General features: G+C 45.9%; 1 long non-coding RNA gene across 1 annotated transcript in view; it reads right to left on the reverse strand.

The window, feature by feature from the left end:
- LOC310852538 overlaps window positions 1–12,749 on the reverse strand; it is a 44,749-nt gene extending 32,000 nt beyond the window's left edge. Inside the window, exon 1 of the long non-coding RNA XR_014568233.1 lies at window positions 12,434–12,749. This is a non-coding gene — a long non-coding RNA (uncharacterized lncRNA). The remainder of the gene's footprint in view (window positions 1–12,433) is intronic.
- Between the last annotated feature and the right edge of the window lie 194 nt (window positions 12,750–12,943).

The following is a 12,943-nucleotide window of genomic DNA, read 5'->3' on the forward strand; positions in this document are numbered from 1 at the left end:
GGGGAAGACCGAACTTCCCCCGATCCCAGCCCCCAGAATAGACTGTTATCCGCAAGCCTGGGGAGACCGGCACGACTTCCCACCGGTCTCCCCAGGCTTGCGGATATCTGCCCGAAGCCTGGGGCGCGCTGCTCAGTGCGCCCCAGGCTTCGGGATGCAGGGTGCTATCCGCAAGCCTAGGGAGCCTGGCGGGAGGTCGCGACAGGCTCCCAAGGCTTGCAGAGAGCTGCCCAAAGCCCGGGGCACGCTCCGCTGTGCTCCCCAGGTTTCGAGCTGCAGGCTGCTGTCCGCAAGCCTGGGGAGACCGGTGGGAACTCCCGCAGGCTCCCAAGGCTTCCGGATAGCTTCCTGAAGCCTGGAGAGCAAGAGGGGTCGGTGCGCACTGACCCCTCTCACTCTCCAGGCTTCAGCAAAAGCCTGCATTCGCCCCATAGGACAACACATATTTCCCCTTCATTTTTGGAGGGGGGAAAGTGCATCCTATAGATCGAAAAATACAGTATTTCCACTGCCTCCCATTCAACTCCCCTGATTTAAAAAAATCAAGTTAGCCCAATACTATTCGGCTCTTGCTTTTGTTTTCATTTTTCTAACCCTCAAAAGTGCCACATGCTACAGCATTGAGACTATTTCAATAATATTGTGCCAGGCACTCCTTGTTATCAGGATCTCACTCGCTGGATCACCACCTCATCATTGTGAGTGGGCTTGTACATTCCTATGACCCTTGTGAGCAAAGCCGTTAGGAGTCTCGGACTCCCAGCAGGGTCACCCAATGTGGTAAGGTCAAAGGGGAGGAGCTAGACAAGGAATGATCTAAGAAGTCCTCAATGGCAGAACAGGCGGAAGATAACAAGTGGCATGTTACAATGGTTGTGAAGGCAAATGAAGGCTGCAGCAGATAAAAATCTACTGGTTGTTGTGATACTCATGCCATTGGAAGAGAGCCTTTCTGTGAAGACTCTGCATTGGTCCGTGTGTACTGATCTATACACATAAAACAAATTCATGCACAGGCATCTTCCAAAAACCCATCCCAAACCCCCCAAAAGTCCCATAGCGATCGGCAAATGGTAATGGGGGCAGGACCATGAAATCTGGAAGCCCCTAGTCATTAACCGGCACGTGGGCGGTGGATACAAAGTCAGTTGTTCTGACTCAAGGAATGAGGCAGTTGAGCAGCTCAGCAGCTGTATCCATGACTGAGCAGTCCTATTTAGGATCCCCTCTGCTCACCCCTAAAAGAAACACCAGGACTGGTTTGATGAGAATGACAGTGAGACTGAATTCATTATTGACAAGAAAAGGAAGGCCTTTCAGATCTGGCAAAGAGACAGAAACCGCGCCACTAAGGAAAAAACTTCTCAATGTATTGCTGCCGCCACCTACTGAGCTCCAGAGAGCAGTAGGACTCTCCCTCTACATGCTTGCATGAATACATCCACACAAGACATGGGAGGTGAGATATACTGGCCCTAGAAGCTACCCATACCAGAACACAGTTAAAACATAAAGATACATTTGTTTAGGGAATGTAACACTCAGAACAAGTAATCAATTTATATTGATTAATAAAATAAAGAGTTCTACTATCCTAATGCAGAGTTCACTACTGTGACATGCATGGGCCTCAGTGTGCCCTCCTGCAGCTCCTGTGACACCTGCTAAAGGTCTCAGTAAGCATCCCCTCAAATTTCAATGGACAGGAGACTTTTAGCCCTTCCTGCTCAGTTCCTGTTTGCACTGGTTCAGCTCAGCCTCTTAATCACATACCCTTAAACCTGCCCACTGTTCACTTCATGCCACAATTGGACCTAGGATCTAGGAGTCTTGGTTGACCACAAACTTGACATGAGCCAACCGTGTGACGCGGCAGCTAAAAAAGCCAATGCAATTCTGGGCTGCATCAATAGGAGTATAGCATCTAGATCAAGGGAAGTAATAATGCCATTGTATTCTGCTCTGGTCAGACCTCACCTGGAGTACTGTGTCCAGTTCTGGGCACCACAGTTCAAGAAGGACACTGACAAACTGGAACGTGTCCAGAGGAGGGCAACCAAAATGGTCAAAGGCCTGGAAACGATGCCTTATGAGAAACGGCTAAGGGAGCTGGGCATGTTTAGCCTGGAGAAGAGGAGGTTAAGGGGTGATATGATAGCCATGTTCAAATATATAAAAGGATGTCACATAGAGGAGGGAGAAAGGTTGTTTTCTGCTGCTCCAGAGAAGCGGACACGGAGCAATGGTTGTAAACTACAAGAAAGAAGATTCCACCTAAACATTAGGAAGAACTTCCTGACAGTAAGAGCTGTTCGACAGCAGTGGAATTTGCTGCCAAGGAGTGTGGTGGAGTCTCCTTCTTTGGAGGTCTTTAAGCAGAGGCTTGACAACCATATGTCAGGAGTGCTCTGATGGTGTTTCCTGCTTGGCAGGGGGTTGGACTCGATGGCCCTTGTGGTCTCTTCCAACTCTGTGATTCTATGATTCTATGGACACCCAGCCTCCCATCTATTCTGAACAGAGGAGGGGTACGAAGATCTTTTCTGATGGGCAGCTGATGCAGGGGGGGATACCCCCGCCATTTTGTGGTCCTGTCTCTTGTTCTGCTCTTTCAACTGTGGCAGCCATTATCCCATGCTCTCCACAGCACCCATATTGTTTAATTCCACACCCTAACAGCTGCTGTTTTGTGACTGGAACCCACAGGAGTTTCTCAAAATTCCAGATATGCCCCCTAGCCATGTTTTCATTCCCTCTCCTACACTCAGCTCTCACCTGTGGCTCCTAGAAGATGTCAGCATGCAACAGCGGCCACACCCCAGGAAAAGGCTTCAACTTGCCAGTTAAACCAAGTGAGGGTAGCCTCAGTGAGCGAAGACACGCTATGGCGGATGTAGAGGGAAGTGAGGAGCAGATGGGGCTTGTCAATTTGGGACGGTAGGCTACCTAAGAGAAGGAACACTCTGATCCTAAACTTCCACTGCCTTGTGGGGAAACTTCGAGAGAAGACTAAGGAATAAACTGTACAGAAATCCAGAGTGGAGTCCTTAAGATGGTTAGATGTAGGCAACCCCTACAGCCAAGCTGGTGCCAAACATATTGCTCTGATTTCCTTCCTACCACTTCAGCGGGGCTAAGAAGGGGATCTTGTTGTCAGGGCAGCCCAGGACCCCCAGACACACTGCCCAGGACTGCACCCTGGGGAGGTCACTTCAGTGCTGAAAATGCAGCCATTTTTCACCCCTAGAGGTGCACTCCATTGTCTCTCGACAGATGCCAACAACCTCACATCTCATTCTCATTCTCTGGCCACTCTTCAACTATGATTCTCCACAGTCATTCACTCTAACTCCATCCAAAATTCCATCACATTCCTCTGCCTTTCAACATTCTTCCAATCACTTTTCTGTTATGTGGGTTCTGTGATGGAAGGTAGGTGGGATATAAATTTAAAGTTAGTACATAAATTTATCTCAGCTGTTTATCAGTGTCCTCCTGGTAAAAAACCAAACCAAGCCACAAAACATTTGATCACGCCTGAATTATTTTGAGTGAGCTGGGTTTTTATTCTAAATGGAGGCTGATTTATATAAAGTAAATTGTGCAACATGAAGCATCCCTTAAATGAGACTGCTTAAAGAGCAGTTAAGAGCATCATCATGGCAAGAATGGCTCAGGGGATATAGGAAGCTATTCTGTAGTTGCTGCCACTAGGTGGAGCCATCACACATCATTGTTTAAGGATTGGGGAAAGGAAATCATAGTGCTGTGTTTACAGCTGAAAACTTTAAAAAGTGATGCCACAAGAGACCGAAGTGTGGAACACACTTTAGTGAACGTGCAACTTTTATTATTCAAAAGAGCTGCTGCTCTAAGAATTCCATTCTCTGCAGGTGTTCCCCAGAACCAGGATATATTCTCAGCTCTCCCCCCCCTACTGTGGAAGCTACCTGTGCATGACCCCTCCTCTGCGCCCCTAAACCTTTTTACAACCAGAAGAGAACAGGAAAGGAGAGAGGGAAAGAAAAATAGCAATAGAAAGCTGAAATTGGGGAAATTTATACAGAAAAACACAGAGGAACTAAGGGAAAACACAGAAGAACTAAGAAAAACACAGAAGAACTAATAGGCCCCCCCTCCCTATAATTCTTTAGGGTCAAGAATATTTTCTGTCCCCATAGTTAGACACCAATATGCCCTCTCCCCCGAAAGTATAACTGAGAAGTTGCTAAGCCACCCCCACCCCACCCCATTATAACTGTGGTGACTAGGATTTGCCCAGAATGATTATGGTCCTTGTAAAATACAGTCAAGATTCAGTTTATATTTCCTGCTATGGTATACTAGGGTTTAATGGAGGATCATCACAAAATAACTGCTCAAAACTGTGTGGTTGTTTCCTGTAAAAGAATTAATGCATTATTTGCAACACTGTCCAGGGCACAAACTTAATCTTACCATTATATCTGACTGTGCTTCAGTTTGTCTGAATGCCGTTTGCCTCTTTTTAAGAAACAGCCTAGCTGCTTATTAAACCACATATCCCAATTACACAAAAACGTATTTCACACTGCACAATTTCTTCAAACAAAATGTGTCTAGTTAGAATAAACAATGTCCAGAACTGCTTCTGCTCCTTGCACCCGATCAAGAAATGGTTCCTGCTATTATTTCATCTCTCCCTCTTTACAGAACATTACTTTGTACATAATTGATTTTCTTATCCCTGAAGTTATGACATCTGGTACATGACTGTATCTTGTTTAGCACAAATGCCTAGCCAATAAACAGCTTTCCCAGCTCTTCTTTTACATAGCTCAGTCCCCAAACGACTTATGTACTTAGGTATTTCTTTCCTTAGGTCTCATAGTACAATTCTGTCATTAAAAAACAAACCATGGCACATACTTTTAATTCTTCTTTATAGTTCCAGTAAGAAACTTCAACTCTTTCATGCTTCCTGTAAAGCTGATAGTATTTATTGAGATGTTCTATTGTTTGCAATACAGTGGTACCTTGGTTTACGAACTTAATCCTTTCTGGAAGTCTGTTCTTAAACCAAAACCATTCTTAAACCGAGGCACGATTTCCCTAATGAGGCCTCCCGCCGCTGGTGCCCTTCCACCATTTGGATTCCATTCTTAGACCAAGGTAAAGTACTCAAACCAAGACACTATTTTGGTTTTGTGGAGTTTGTAAACCAAATCATTCTTAAACCGGACTGTTCTTAAACCGAGGTACCACTGTAGTTGTTTATAATTCCTTCCATTTTAGTCACAAGCCTAGCAAATCATGAGATCTACAATCAAATCAGCCTCCTCAGAACTTATACTTCCTTTGTCCTCATTCTATGCCACATACCTTGGATCAGCATGTGTTAAAACATCTAGTTATCACACACAGTTGACAGTTGTTATTCTTTGGATTCATGGAGACTCAAAGCATTTCTGAAAACTGCCCCCAATGTTTTGTGGGTTTTGCACCCTGAAATAAGTCCTATAACCCTAACAAGAGAAGACTGTCCTGGCACTCCTAGTACTGTGCACAGTGCCAACCTTCCTTTCTGTAGGATACTTTCAAGCATGATGCTCCCATGCTGATTTCTTTCTAAATACACAAACACCGTTTGTGAACTTTACCCCCCAACAACCTGAAGTCAAACAGCTTTCACATCAAAGTAGCATCCCCCTCAATATGCCCAAGCATGTTGTTCCACCGAAAGAATTCTTTTCAGGCAATATGCTATCAAATGTTATGCTCACATGTCAAATATATTTTCTCTTTATAGATCTATGTTTAGATGCTTTAATTGAGATTCCTGCATTTCAGAGGGTTGGAGTCCCTTCCTGCTCTACAATTCTATGATTCTTGTATTAAAGAACTTTGGTTCATTGTGGCATACAAACCAGGGCAGTATCAATGAAATATAATAATACAATAAATAGCAACATGCATACGAGTTGTAGAGTAGCACAATATACAAAATATATATAGTGTAGAACATGTTTACTGTTTATATGGTGCAAACATGCCTTAACTTGGAATTCCCATACTTCTTCCATTTGTGTTAACCTGCAAGTGATTTAACTATTCTGTTAAATCAAATGCTTTCTTATTTCATAATTTCCCTTTTAAAGATTTTATTAAATTCACTGGATTTTATGAGTCCTCTTGGAGGAATATGCAACATTTAACTTCACTGTGGGTCTATCATAGTTCTAATTAGCATAGCAGGTCAAGCAGTGCACTGAAGGGACTGTACAGACATGGACATGGTTCAAATCCAAACCCATGTTTGGCCAAGAAGCACTGTGGCTAACTTTGGACCAAAAGGCACCTCTGAAACTAACTTGTATAAAATATATTGTCATGAGACTAGGATTGTACTCTATGGGATTTTGAGAAAGACACTCTGAATCAATGAATCCATTTGTGAAAGAAGAAGAAAATGTCTAAAAAGTCATGTCTGCAGGACAAGCTTAGTCTGCCAGTTCTGAACATAAGAAGAGCCCTGCTGGATCAGACCAGACTCATCCAGTCCAGTCCAGTATCCTGTCCTCACAATGCCCCATCAGATGCCTATGGGGAGCCAGCAGGCAGGAAAGAAAGGCTTCTGCAATACTAAAGAGTTGGCAAAGTACAGTTGGTTTGTTACCATAGGAATTAATGGTTGGATAATCCAGTCCTTTGTTACATCTGGCCACACCAGGGTGAGTGTTGCACCAAGAGTCAAATGTTACTGACAGTGCAATCGTGGACATGTCTACTCAGTGGGGTTCAGTGGGGCTTTTTCCCAGTAAGAGGGTACAGGATTGCAACCCGAATCTCTTAGAGGGTTTTTGTGGTTCTCTTTACCCCTAAATGCAACTGAAATTCTGAATCTTCCTGAGCACTAAGAGGAATGGAGATAAGCCCATCTCAAATCTTACCACCTTCCTTACCTTCCGCCTAAACTTCCATCATGGAAGGACCTGTCCACTCCCCAAAGTGAGCAGTTAATCAGTGTGATGGGAATGTTGGAGGCTTATTAACTCCCCAAGCAGCAATGAGAGTTCATCTCTCAGAAGTGACTCTCTGCCCATAAACAGCCATTGTAGCTGGTCACAGTTTTTCCAGGAATGTTTGATGGATGACACACTGAAGTGGCTGAGCCACACTCATCAATTTGCCAGATGCCCCCCGTTGAACAGCTGAGCATAGCTGCTCAAAGCCCAAATTGGGATCTAGATTTTTCTCTCAAGTGTGAGGTTATTTAGACAAAAGACTGCGAGATAGACTGGATTATTACAAACAGGGGCTGATCAAAAAGAAGCAGCGGAATTAGAAATGATCTGCAGCTGCTAAAAGAGGAGTTAAATTAATTTCAAAAGGAATGGGGTCCCAGCAACTGGGACTTTATGCCAGGACTTCAAAATTAATTTCAATGTAGGCAACACTAGCCCACCTGTTAGAGAAACTGATGCAATAGTTTCTCTAAAGTAGGGCAGCAATTTAGCATTTCCTGGACTCCACTTGGTTTCCTTACACCCCAGCTCTCCACACCCTTTAGTTTCAATGCTATGCTACTGCTAACACAATGGCAGCAAACCTCCACCTCCCTCTCTGCCTCCTCATTCTCATTTTGGGAAAGGTGGCCTAGGACAATGTCTGTGTCATCACCACTTTTCCAGGGTGGCTACACATTCTCTTTTAAAACTATTTAAAGGTTTAAGGTAACTTAGCATTGGCAAAGTATGAAAAGTAAGGGAAGAGAAGAGGCGTATATAAAGGTCCTAAACCATTGCTGCCATTGTTTATAGGGATGCTTTTCTATTATGACTTTCTCTCCAGACATAGAGCATGAGAATAAAAGAGGCCTAGTAAATGGGTCTGGTGAGCTCCTGGGAAGTCTCACAGTCTGCTGCTAGGGTGGGAGCTTAAACTGTGCTTTCGGCACACTGAGTTTGCCATCACTCTCTATTCATCTGTACCAGTTATCTCCCATGTTCCTTTTCTCTCCAAATTCACTGCATTGGCAGGTGCCATTTCTCCATAGTATTATGAAGAAATAGCACCTGCCAACTCATTGTTATGGTGGGAGAAGTTTGCCCATCTCTCTTTTGCCTTCTGACTCGCCTCTCCTCTATGCCCTACACTTCACCTCATTTCTAAATCTCTTGCCTTTTCCCATTTCACCCATATAATCTTCACAGCAGATGTATTCTGTACTGCAGGGGTTGGACACCACCAGTCTGTGAAACAGTCTTGGCTGGACAGGTCTGTAATGCCTTAAAAAAAAACTCACACCCACATGCCACTTAGCCGATGTCATGGGGGGTGATGTTAGCTGATAGCCGGGACAGGGTTTTATTCAGCACTGGCTGTGTGACCACTTCTCCTGAGGGTAACAGGTGTGCACACAGCCAAAGTTTAGGGTAAGCCTGTTTTAAAGCTCTTTTGCAAACATCTCTGTGCTGCTCTTGAAACCTCTGTACTGGAACTTAGACCTAGAGAGAGGAATATGCCTGGAAGAGAAGCCAAAATAAATTTTGTTCTCCCTTTCATAGAATTATGTAATTGTAGAGATGGAAGAGGCCCTGAGGATCATCTAGTCCAACCCCCTGCAAAGCAGGAATATGTAGCTGTCCCAAATGGGGATCAAACCTGCAACCCTGGCATTATCAGCACCATGCTCTAACCTACTTTCCACAGCCTCAACCTCTAAAAGAATCACTTACCCATCCCAGAGAGGCAGCTGCTCCAGAGTGTGCTGGAAATGAAGACTATCTGGCCCAGAGATTTAGGATTCTAACCAGGAGTTGACAAAGTTGCAATCAGCAGAGAAAGCCCTCTAACCCACGAGTATAATATCTGTAGATGAAGTAGTTTTGCTTACATGAAGAGAGTTAATAAACAAAATGTATCCTTCTTCTTCCCCATCCTGCTTCCAATCTTCTCCATAGCTTTTTTTTGAAAAACCTAATGGAACAGCTGTGTAATTTTCCCAGGTGTAGATAATCCATCATCTGTATAAATTGCTCAACCACTATTGTGCTCTAGCCATTTCCTTCTCTATAATCTCTCCTTTCTAGGACTAGTAAACTCTATTACTTCTACCCTTCCCTTCCCAAAATGTATTGCCTGTATATCTTTCTCCCACCCCGCCCCCCTCCCTGCAGCTTGGGCAATCATTATCCACAGTACAGTGAGGGGGTATTTAATGCTTTTCTCACACACAATGGTCTCACTGCAAATCACCCCCCCCCCTTCTCTGAAGCTGGGAGGAATGCAACTGCCCATTTGGCTACAGGGTCTTAGAAATCTGCAATTAGAGCTTCTTTTTCACTTCTAGCCTAAAGCAGAAAAGCAATGATTAGGGTACTGATAAATCATCCAAATTGGGAAATTCCCCATGTGGAAAGTCTACTGTGCAGTTCTGCACAAAGTTGGCAAGAAAACTCTCTGCACACAGTAGGACCAATGGATATAACAAATTTCTGCATTGAGCCGCTGCCACACAGGCAGTCTCCAGACTGTCACTACTTTATGGAAGGGATTCAAGCACATACCATAAATGTAGGTTTGCATAACTAAAGTGAATTCAAATGGCCTGGTTGCCCCAGGGCAGAGGTGGGACACCTTTTGGCCTCACCTGTCCTCACCCCAAGGCACCTTTGACAGGTGGGTGGACAACCCAGCTGATGACTGACAAGTGGGTTGTCCCACCCACCTGTGAAAGGCCCAACTGGCTTTTGGACACTTGGGAACAGCAGCTTGGGAAGTGCTGAGCCAAGGGCAGGCAAAGCTGTTTTCCTGCAAGGATCAGCTGTGCAATTGAGTTTCCCATGGGGAACTTGGTTCTCAGCTGACCCAGCAGTCGCAAAGTCACTGCTCATTGCGTGGCGAGTTCCCGCCCCCCACCAGGATAAAGACACGAGACACCAAATTTAAAATTAATTGGGCGAATTAGGCCACAACTTTATTGAATTCAGGAATGAGAGGCATTTGCTTAGGCATTGGTCCTAACGACCATCCGGCTCCAGCCCATTTGCTGGGGACACGGGGAAGGGTTAACCTTATATCGGGGGAGTCTCCTGCCGAGGCACATCGACTAGGAACTCCCCTGGGTCACCGCTCTGGGGCGTGCCTTTGGCCCACACCTCCATAGGCTTCGGACAGGGCCACGCCCCCCGGAGTCCTTTAACGGACCACCCTTCGCTCGCTGGGGGGAGGTGATGGTGTTCCTCCCCCCCCCCACATCCTCTTAACCCCTTCTTACCAATGCCTACCGCCAAATGCCGAGAAGTTGTGACGAGTTGCTACAAGGTAGGTGAAAAACCAAAAGGCCAGAAATTGCCAATTGGGAAAAATTCCTACCATGCCCCTTGCGGCGACAGACCGAAGTCCATAGCAAAGTCAAAGACCTACTTAAGCCTACTTAAAGGGAGGGAGGGTGGGAAACGTGAGGGCGAGCCGGTGAAAAGAGAGCGAGCCCCCTCCGTGCCGGCTCTAAATAGGGCAAACCACGCCCCCCAGCCAGCTAGCTGATTGGCTGGCAGGGGGGGCTGGCCCGGCCGGGATTCCCTCGCTCTCGCGGGGGGGGGGGCTGGGAGCAGCCCCCGCTCACGTGGGGTGGGCGTGAAGCCCGCAACCCCACCTCCTGGGGCAGGCCGGAAGTGGCTTTAGCTGACAGGCAGTGACTTCTGCTCTGCTTTCTGCTGGGGTTGGTTGCATGCCAGTTGTGTCCACACCATACATCATAAATGACTTTAGGTATGGAAAAGGTATATGTAGTTTGAAGGAAATGGACTTGTGGGACAAACTGGGACCCATGTAAGGCCCAAACCAGCCTGTGGGTTGGAGGTTCCCCACCCCAGTCTGAGTGTAACAAAGTAGCTTTAAAAAAGAATGAGGCTTTTTGCAATTTGGAAAGTGAAAAGGAAAAGCACTGAAAAGTGTGGGAATGGATGGTTATCAGGAAGATGTATAAACATGCTGTAAGCCACAGAGGTGTTTCTCAGCAGCCTTTATGTGGCTCATGTTAATTCCCAGAAACGAGGTAGGTAAGGAATATATCTGCTTTTAGGAACTGAAGTGCCCTTCCTATCCTGTGGTAGTTGACAACAATGGTACAATGGTGCATTGTACAGATAAAGTTAGGAAGCTTAAGCTCTTCTTCAACTTTGCTGCTCAGTTTTATTTTTGATGGGAACTAGGGCTACCAGGAAAAGCACCACTTAAGGGAAAGTGAAGTAATATTTCTAACTGGCACAGGAGAGGGATTCTCCTTAAAGCATGTGTCATATATTGGCTGCTGGATAAAGTGTAACTAAACATAGATGAATGAGTATACTTCAGTTAAAAAATAGAAACTATTTGCAACAGTATAGAAGGGGAATGGCGTGGTGGTGGTTCATGAACATATTTTTTTTTGTACATTGTTTCAAACCCAGATAAGCATGCTTTTGTTTGGTTGATGACTTTGGTCCAAACCTCAGTTTCCTATCAAATTGCTTCTCCTTACCCAATGGGCAATGACTAGACTAGAGCATTGGGTTCAAGTGTGCAAAACCTCAGGTTCAAAGTGCTGGAGAATGGAAAGGTAACCTTTGAGATTACAATCATATACACTCTTAACTAGAGCACAGTTGGATTTATTCTAAGTAGATATGAACTGATTTTGCTGTACACATTGATCCAATGGCTATACATTTCCTCTGTAACATCAAATGTTTGCCACAATAAGAGACAAAGTACTGTGCTGGAATGACCTAGAAAGACTTCTTTAAAGACCTTTTGCTCCCAGCCAGAAACAACGTGAAAAGCCAGAAGCTTCTCATGTAGTTGGCCAGTTATTTTTTTTAGAGGACACCTAGTCTGGCCTGTGCCTGAAGACCTCCAAGAAGGGGGACATGCAAACACTCTTCAAATCGCATTCAATATAATTTTGTTTCTTGGTATGTCTATATCCTAGCTTGTGTTTATATATATGTGTGTGTGTTTATACACACAGAGAAAGAGACAGACACAGTGACACTGGTACCAGATACATCATAAAGGTACTTCCATCAGTTTATACAATATAATGAACAGCCTTATATAGTATAGTATAATGAATGTGCAGATCTGACCTTTATGCTTGCGATACAAGGCTCCATTCAGAAGCACCCTATGAAAACCGGGCTCCAGTTTATTACTTCTTTCTCACTTCAAGGATGAATCTTCGTGGCTGTTGATTTATATACCTCCAAATTCGCTCGTTTGCTTCGCCAGTTACCGTGCAATCCTAGACATGCTGGGGGGCGCGGTTTGTGTGTGTGTGTTCTTTTTTTTATCATGTATTTTACCATGTGGCGTTTTTGTGTTGTGAACCGCCCTGAGACCAGCTGAAGAAAGGCGGTATGCAAATTTGATAAAATAAAATACTCAGAAGACAGCACCACTGAGTGCTTACCCAATGGGGCTTAGTCGCAGGAAAGCGGCTCTAAGAATGGGCGCCTCGGCCCATGAGGCGCTTCCTTCCGGCTCCTCTCCGGCGTGTTTCTGCTCGCGGGCCGCTGCAGCTGGAGGGTGCGCGCGCCTTTCCGCGCACGCCGCCCTCCCGCTGCACTGCGTGGCGCAACCTAGTCCTTAGTGAAGCCCTTCTTTCCCGCCCCGAGTTTCCTTCCCGCGCGTGGATACCAGGGAGACTCTAAGCGGCGGCGGCGACGAGGCTGGACCCTCGTGCTCCGCGAGCGTTTGGTTGCGCGCGCTACCGCGGAGGGCCGGGTGCGTCGTGCGCCCGCCTAGCCTGTTCCCCCTGCTGCTGCGCCGGCGGCGGCGGGCCCTGCTTTTGGGGCTGCGCGGGGAGCTGTCAGTCAGGGAGCAGCCCCAGCCCAGGGTGATGTCAGCGGATCAGCTGCTCTATAACAAAGCGCCGAGCGTGGGGAGACGAGCAAGCGGGCGGCGACGCAGGCACTCTGCT

The sequence above is a fragment of the Podarcis gaigeae genome, assembly GCF_964106915.1.
Source record: "Podarcis gaigeae genome assembly, chromosome: 9".
Lineage (NCBI taxonomy): Eukaryota > Metazoa > Chordata > Lepidosauria > Squamata > Lacertidae > Podarcis > Podarcis gaigeae.